The sequence below is a fragment of the Cyanistes caeruleus genome, chromosome 5, assembly GCF_971803275.1.
Source record: "Cyanistes caeruleus chromosome 5, bCyaCae1.hap1.1, whole genome shotgun sequence".
Classification (NCBI taxonomy): domain Eukaryota; kingdom Metazoa; phylum Chordata; class Aves; order Passeriformes; family Paridae; genus Cyanistes; species Cyanistes caeruleus.
Genome location: NC_141705.1, coordinates 22160546 through 22169070, shown reverse-complemented (window position 1 = coordinate 22169070; position 8525 = coordinate 22160546). Strand labels below are relative to the sequence as shown.

Genomic DNA, 8525 nt, shown 5'->3' with positions numbered 1-8525 from the left:
CAGTTACTAGGGGCGTTACTTTTCACCCCTAACATGTTTTCATTTTAGTTTACATGCTCTCTTGAATTCAGTCTAATTCAAAAGGAGAAATTAATCTGCATCAAAAATAAGTATTAGAGTTTCAATATCAATATATAAAATATTTTCTTTCTAGTTTTGGTTGTTTTATTAAAAAAGAAATTAATTTGGTGTCTCTTTAGTTTATAATGTGTTATATGATATTTCTAGATACTTTAAGGAGCAATATTTTATAGTAGTATTAAGAATGTACAGAATATAAAGAATTGTTTACAAATTTTTGTTTTTATGTGTTTTTCACATGTCAAATTATACTCCACTGTTTTCAAGAGACCTTTTCTTAGAGCTGTAATGTTCAAGTATCTAATGAACAAAAATTCCTCTTTAATCATTCATATATTAAAAAGCCATTTGTATGTGATTTTGTTCACCTTTGAACATCAATATATGAAAATTAAATTTAAGAGCTCTTCTGAATTTTTTAAAAACCAGGTAGCTTATATTCATATAAAACCCTGCCTATACTTTGAGAATGTTACATTTCAGAAATTAAAAAACAGTGAAATTCCATGTGTTTTGCTGTATTAAAATATTGCTTATGCAAATTTTCTAATGAATACTACCATTGTAAGATTGTAAGCATATATGTTTTTATTCTCTCTTTAAACATGTATCTGGTAGTCTTACCAAGAAAACTTGTACAAGGTTGTTTCTTCACACTGGGTGAATGTTCAAAGCATTGTTAAGGCTTTTTCCTAGAGCTGCTGACAATGAAATCACAAACACCATAACAGCAATTGTTTTTTGCATTCTGCAGATCTAGGCTAGTTACTGACAGGAATAAACTACTTAAGAACAGGGAATATCTTAATGTCTGTCCATCTGAGTGTGGTCATCATGTGTCCTCCTCTCCTGCAGGATGATAACAAGGCAGCCAATGTTCAGATGAGGGAAAGCCAGGGGTGAAATAATGCATTTTGTTAAGAACTATGATGAAATCTTCACCTGGCTGCTGTGTTGGCATGGCTACCTAGCTCTTAGGTTAGAGCTCACTCATGCTTGGTGGACTCAAGGACTAGACAGAAGAGGTATCTACAAATCTCTCTGCTGGATGTGTCCTGTGTCTTCAACAGTCACTGAGGTTAAGGGTTGGAGTTCTTGACAATATTCAACAGAGAGCTGCTGGAGATATAGTCTGTTTTTTTTAATCTCAGTCCTGAACAGTTGTGTATGTTATTGAAATAGTTAATCTGTGGCTTGCTGGGACTTGTGCTGTATCTCATCACTTACTGTAAATGAAATAACATTAAGAAAAAAGAAAAAGAGGAGGAATGCTATAAAAAGAGACTTGGGAACAGACAAATTTGGAATACAAGTGTCATGGATCATCATTTTCTGAAATTTTAAATTATATTTTAAGCAAGTATATAAAATCTAAAATCTACTCTTTTCTCTGTTGTTTACCTGTATCAATCAGTTCTCCTGGTTCCTACTGTTACCAATTGTGAAGAGCAGGTATTATTTTCCGTTTGGAGAGCAGTGAGCTCCTAGATTGCTTGATTTTTCTAAACAGTGGGATTTAGGAGGGTATATCCTGTTTTATCTTAGTAACCTGAAAACTTAGGGGCAGACCAATTCAGAAATAGTGTACAAGTTCTCAGGGGCCTGTGCAAGAGGTCTGAGTTTATGGCTTGGATAGCTTTCACAGAACCTTTAACTTCCATGGAATATCCTGAGTTGGAAGAGACCCACAGGGATCATAGCAGAAGCCAGTTCAGAAAGAGGTTTTCCTACTTTTCAGGGAGATTCTTCTTTCTACCTGTACCTTTTAATGTGACTTAGCATGGTGCCTTTGTCTGTTTATCTGTTTGTCCCTGCAACAGAGCATTAGACGTGTTTAGTGTGACTGGACAATGAGTCCAGCTGATCTGGAATGGTGTTGGAACCATTGTGACTCCAGAGGGCACATAGGTACTCGGTCAGCAAGATCTATGGATGCACTGGGGTTATAGCATGTGAGGAACAGATTTTGCTCAGTAATAGTGTGTCTTCTTTGTGTCAGGTTTCCAGAGGTAAGTATGGAAAATCAAACCTTTATTCAGGATGGGGTTAGTTCTGCTCCATTTTTTTGTTGGAGAATTTGAGGGTTGATAAAACTGCTAAAGAAAATTTTCCACCTCATCCTTATTGAAAGGAGAGATGAAAAGTATTTTTTATTTTTCTTCAGTACTGAGAAGTTTCTGGTCAGAAGTCCTGAATTAGCTTTAACTCAAATTAAAATGTCAGTGGGTCTACCGAGCTCATTATAGGAAGCATTTAACTCTGTCAAACCACCTGCATTGTTCTGTGAGGGCAGACAGATATTGATTTGCACAGGGAGTAATTCCTCTGAGATGCATGGTAGATACGGAGTGCTGTATGTTGCTATGGTCTCTCTTATTTTCTTTAATTAAAACATGATGCTGGCTGAGCAAATCTTTTAAAATATGTCCTGTTCTCTCGCATTTCTTCCTTGTGATGGATTGGCTATGGGATTCTTTTTCTTTCAGCTGATAGTTTCTGAGAAATCATTGACATGTATGGCAGCAAGCCAGGCAGTGGCTCCTTAGTTGTTTCTTTTCTGTCTCTTTTTTCAGTAGGTCCCAAATCAAATGCTGTCTTTAAGATAGGCTAAGCCATGCCTCTTTCCATGGGCTATATTTGCAGCTACTGTAAAGAAAGCAACGTGACACTGACCTTCCTTTGTAAGTAGTTTTCAGAAATTTGCAATTGCTTCTTGCTAAGATTTCTCCTATAGGAAAGCATATATTATCTTCCTGACATTTAAGGACTTGCTCAACAGTTTATTTATTTAAACATTTCTTAAACCTTTTTATGAGTGAACTTAGTAGGAAAACCAGAAATCAGTACTCTTGTTTTATTTAAACCTTTGTAAAGTTCTTATCCTGACTAATGCAGCTGGCAAGTTTCACTTAGTAGGGTTGCCACAGGTAGCTGAGGTCATTGTACAGGAAATACTGAACAAGTTATCTCTGTTCATATCAAACAATTCTAGAATCATAGAGTGGTTTGGGTTGAAAGATCACCTAATTTCAACCAAAAGATAAAAACTAAAATCCAGTAATTACTGGATCCCATAATGGAGATGACTTTCTTGATATGCTAGACTTTTTTTTCTGTAAATACAAGCGAAATGAAAATTAAATTGTTACCTTAATTTCCTTGTAATTTATACTTGTAATATAGTCTTATTATACCTTAAATTTTATAAGTGTAACACAGACATGCTCAGATCAGAATGCATAGAAGTAAAATGAAGTATCCCTTGACAAAGCATATTTAGAAATTCACTTTCTTTGTTGTTTTCTCTTCACATTTATAAATGTTTTATTCACAGTTTTTTAAAAGGACAGTCTATATATAATTGCAGCGTACTGCTCCCTAAGCTCCAGATAAAAGTTGTTTTCCAAGTTCATTTTAAGTGTAGAATGAGGCTGTTTACTGTCAGTTCTACAAAAGCTTGCATGTACTTAAGTTCTTGAGCTGATCACATTAAAATACTTGAATGAGTAAATTTCCTTCTGTAGGCATTCCTGAAAAGATGGTACTGTAATCTGCAATCTCATTAGGCTATGTGGAAAATTACAGAACAGTGGAATAACAGTCTTGTAATTATGATCTATAATTATTGTGAAATTACATGAAGCTGTACCATTCTACCTCAGCTGCTACCCTATAACCTGAGATTTTTATAGGAGAGCAGAAGGCCTCTCCCACTGGCAGTCACTAATATTCCTACAAAAGCAGTTCATAGGGCAAAAGAGAAATTATTCCCTCTTGTTACCAAATAGATTAGAAGGTCTAATTATCTTCCAAGTGTATCAGTGAACAATAAAATGAAATAATTAGGGTCAAGGGATGGCCTGTTTCTGAGCAGCCATAATTTACAATATGTTGGCATTCAGAGTTCTGAGGAATTATGATAATTTTGTCACTGTATACAGTACTTGCTCTTTCCATCATTCTGGATGATAATACAAGAAACAGATACCTTATAGCTGGATTGGGTGTAATTAAAATTCTTTTGTTTTAGGACATTATCATTGGGTCTTCATGGTATAGAATGACAGTCATGTTGAGTCACAGCATTGTGCATGGCAGCTCTTCACAGAGCACAAAGCTTTCCATTCAGTGAATTAACTTTTTTTCCCTGAATGCCAGCTTTTGATGAGCAACCCAGGTTGGCAATTGCTATCTGTTCAAACTCTCACATCAGTCAAGTCCCAAGCAGTTATTTTAATCAAAAGTAGAATATATTGCCCAAAGGAGCCAAAGCTATTTCTAGAAGTAAAAGTAGCAACACCAAGCACTTAGTGTACAGTAAATTACCTTATATTACTTGATGGATAATGATTATAGACTTGGAGCGGTATGTTAACAGCAGCTTCTAGCACTGTGGATTTTTCCTACAGTTCATCTCTAATAAATACAGCAGTGTGATAAACATAAGAATTAAGATTCAAGTAATAGGTATTCAATTTCCTTCACAGATTTACATTTGGTTTTATGTTTTAAGATTTATACCTCTACCATTAGTTTTCCAATTTCTCCTTTTCTCCTGTCAGAATCAGCTGCCTTTTGCAGCATCAGGAAGATTTTGATGCACTTGACTGCCCACCTGGCTGAGGTATGTGCCAACTTACTGGCTTTGTGAGTTCTGATAGCTGATAGTGATGGGATACAGACCTGCACAAGCCACAGTAACAGGTTTTGACAGGTTCTGTGAATTGTTAGTTTTTCTTAAGTTTCATTCTTGTCACTATTGCCTACAGCACTGTGAGCAGAATGACAAAACAGGCAGTGCAGCTCCATTAATGAGCTACCTGTGCTGCTCATACAGGAGAACAATCAGCCATCTCTTATTCCCCCAGGACATTAAATTAAGGTTGGCAATGCATGCATAACTGCTGCTGATGCCTGATGCATAGGCTTAGTCTGTGGTCCCCTTAATTGCATCTGTACCTGTAAGCTTATAAAATAACCCGCTTGCATCTGCTGAAGACATAGCCAGATCAATTTGGAAACATGCAGGTACAAAAACAATGCTCAGTGTACCTAAATGCATTTTGTAGGACATGAATATACAAGCCAACACCAAGCTAAACAGAGCAGTTAATATGCTGGAGGGAAGGGATGATGTGTATTCTCAGGGAATGTTACAGGCTGGAGAAGGGGGCTCTGTGAAAAACTCTTGAAGCTCAACACAGCTGAGTGCAAGGTCCTGCACCTGGGTCAATCAATCCCCAGTATAAGGGCAGGCTGAGTGATGAATCCATCCCTGTGGAGAAGGGCTTGGGGAACAGTGGTTGAAAAGCTGGAAATGAGCTGTCAGTGTGTGCTTACAACCCAGAGAGCCAACTGCACTCTGGATGCATCAAAATAAGTGTGGCCAGCAGGTTGAGGGAGGTGATTTTGACCCTTTACTTTTGTGAGACCCCAGCGGGAGAGCTGTGTCCAGCTTTTGTCTCACAAATACAAGAAACACATGGACCAGTTTGAGTGGGTCCAGAGAAAGACCAAAAACTTATCAGAGTGCTGCAACACCTCTCCTGTGGACAAAGGCCGGGACAGCTGCAGTTTGTTTAGCCTGAAGAAGAGATCTTACTGAATCCTTTCTGTCATTAAAGTGGGCTTGCAAAAGAGATGGAGTAAGAATTTACCAGCTCCTGTAATGACAGGACAAGGGCACCAGTTGTAAATGAAATTATAACCTCATTTCATCAGGCCGTCTGCTTTCAAGTAACAAGAAATCATGTTTTCTAATGAGCACATGGAGGTAATACATCCCAGGAAGAGCAGTGGCATCCTTGATTGTTCTGCCAGGCCTCCATACAGGAGGTTGCAGAGCTGCAAGAGGTAACTGCATAGAAGTCAGTGTAGGTCCACACACTGTCCACCCGAATTCCCTGAACCAACACCTGCTTTAACAAGACATGACTACCTGTAACTCATTAGCTGTGAGTTACAAAGCTTAGTTAACATAATTAGACTGCATTCAGAAATGAGCTTTGAATGTTGTGCCGTGGTGCGCTCTGTGAACTCTTCATTCCCTTGTTTATGGCTGTGTTCTCAGCTTCCATTTGGGCTTTTTGGTGTTTGTTTCATAAGAAATGAAATTCCATTAATGGATAAATCTAGATATAGAGATTGTGATTTTTCATCCCTGCTGTGTTGTGTAAAGAAGCAGAAATAAGTCAATCTTTGGCTAGGTAATTCCCCCAAAACTATTTGCTCATTGTAGTGCCCAAGTGGATGATCAAGTAGCAGCATCATCAGCAATGTGTTACATCCAGTGATATTCAGCTTTATCTTGAATAAACTGTGTGTGTGTTTGTGTGTGTACACCCCATGACAGAACAGTAAATCCTATTTGTTCTGTTCTGCTCGTGTTCTTTGTCAGTCACGATGGTTTCTCTGACCTGTAGTGAGTGAAGGGCATCTCAGACAAACAGCACAAGCAGTCATCCTCTCAGTCCTAATGGAAATGCATTACTTCATACTGTCATTGGCATTTGTGTAGCTTCCTGGTAGACCAAAGGGGGAAGAGAGTGTTCACCATGTTGTTTTGTGAAGGAATACTCTCATCTGATCAGTTTAAGTGCTGGCTCCTAGACACATTCTGTTTTCTTTTAATATAGATGGAAAGAAATGTATATGAAATGGTTTTGGTTGTCTAAAAGCAATAGAAAGAAAAACAACAATATATTTATAAAAAATAAATGAAAATTATGATCTCTTAAGAGACTTAGGGGAAGCTGTAAGGCCTGTGGTGGTGGGTAAATAATACAGTTACAGTCAGTGTTGGTTTGGGGTTTTCTGCATATTTTCCCCGCCTATGGCAAGAGGCAGGTAGAGCCTGTGTCTGAAAAATCAGCTTATAGCAAATGTGATAGTACAGTTCTGCAAATTTTACAGAAATGGGAATGTGGGGGATATCAAGAGAGGTTATAGTCACTTATGCCATATTTAAATAAACATTCTGAACAAAATACACCTTTACTTGCAGAAGATGATTTTTTTTTTTTTGTGGGACTTTGCAGTTGAGTTGGGCAGTCTTCGAGTTGTGTAAGAACCTGCATCTTGGATACTACCCAATAAATGTTATAATAGCACAGTAAACAGGTTCTGTCATAGTGATTATGACTGATGCACATTGTCGCAGTTGCCATGTGTGACTTGCTGAATCATAGACTTCAGAGTTGGAAAAGACCTTCAAGATCATTGTGTCCAACCTTGCAAAGTGATCATACACAAAGAGCTCACTTAGCTTTGTAAAGGTGCCAATGTAATTGTTGCAAATGTGATTGGCCATCTAATATTGATGTTTTCTGTTTATTTAATTTAATTTAAATTATGTACCAAGGAACCTCAAAGACTTAAATAACAGACCTGCTGCAGTTACAGATGTAGTGCCTGTTTTAATAGGCAAACCATTGGAGATTCGTAGCTATTTTTGCCAACTTCATCATTCTTTGATCTCCTTCAGGCATGTAGCATTGCACCTTTGCATGCCATTGAAATTGACAAAGATGCTCTGTGTAGTGGACAATCTGCTTACTTCCCTGCTGCCCCTGTAAAAAGCTTTTCTTTTCTTTGTTTACATTGATACCAGGCAGTGGTGAATTAACACTAAAAATAAAATCAATGAAATAAACAGTGTGTAAATAAAAGGTAGTAAACTCACTTGATTGACCTTTGAATCACAGGATTGAAATTGCATAGACTTTGTTGTCTGGATATAAACTTATTCTGTTTTTATGTTTGCTTATTTTTAGCCCAGCTACACTGATTATATATTGGCAGAAGCATTCACTACCTCCTGTGTGAAGTGTAATACCATCTTGTACCTAGGGCTTAGAATCTGCCTTTGTACTCAGATAAGTAGAGAGGAAGTAATAGTGTCTTGTGTAACTTGCGTGTTGAAGAGTTCTGGAAGCTTGTGTTATTAATCAGCCTTTTCCTTGTCCTGGCTCTCAGTGAAGAATATTTTTAGCTGCACATACAGAGAATGACTCCTTGAAGCCACAGTTCTTGAAAGTACTATTTGTAGATTAAAGAACTTCTCTTGCTCTCAGAATTGTAGATCGCATTGGTTTTATTTTGCACTTATATTTGCACACCAGTGGAATATCTGCAAGTATGCTGTTGAAGAATGAAGCATATAGCTTGATTTGCTGATTGTGATAAAACCCTGGGCTTGTCTAGTATGGGAATATTTAATGAGTGCCACCCTCTCCCTTTATTTTAATTTATATTGAAAAGCCACCGTATCTCATTTTCTTCTGTGGAAACTAGTACAAGAGCAATATTGACTTATTTTACACGGCATTTAGAACATTATATTTTAACATTAGTTAGATCATGCTTCCTTAAAAATATTCTAGCTTCATATAAAACCCCAAACAAAACCCCCAACAACTTAAGTTACTTCTGTCTATTTTATTTTC

At 37.3% G+C, this 8525-nt stretch overlaps 1 long non-coding RNA gene across 1 annotated transcript; it reads left to right on the top strand.

Moving 5' to 3' along the window:
- The first annotated feature begins 1979 nt into the window (after nucleotides 1–1979).
- Nucleotides 1980–8155, top strand: LOC147652971 (uncharacterized). Its single transcript, XR_015287299.1, has 3 exons — nucleotides 1980–2090; nucleotides 2655–2762; nucleotides 4644–8155. It is a non-coding gene; the product is annotated as an uncharacterized LOC147652971 (long non-coding RNA).
- The last annotated feature ends 370 nt before the right edge of the window (nucleotides 8156–8525 follow it).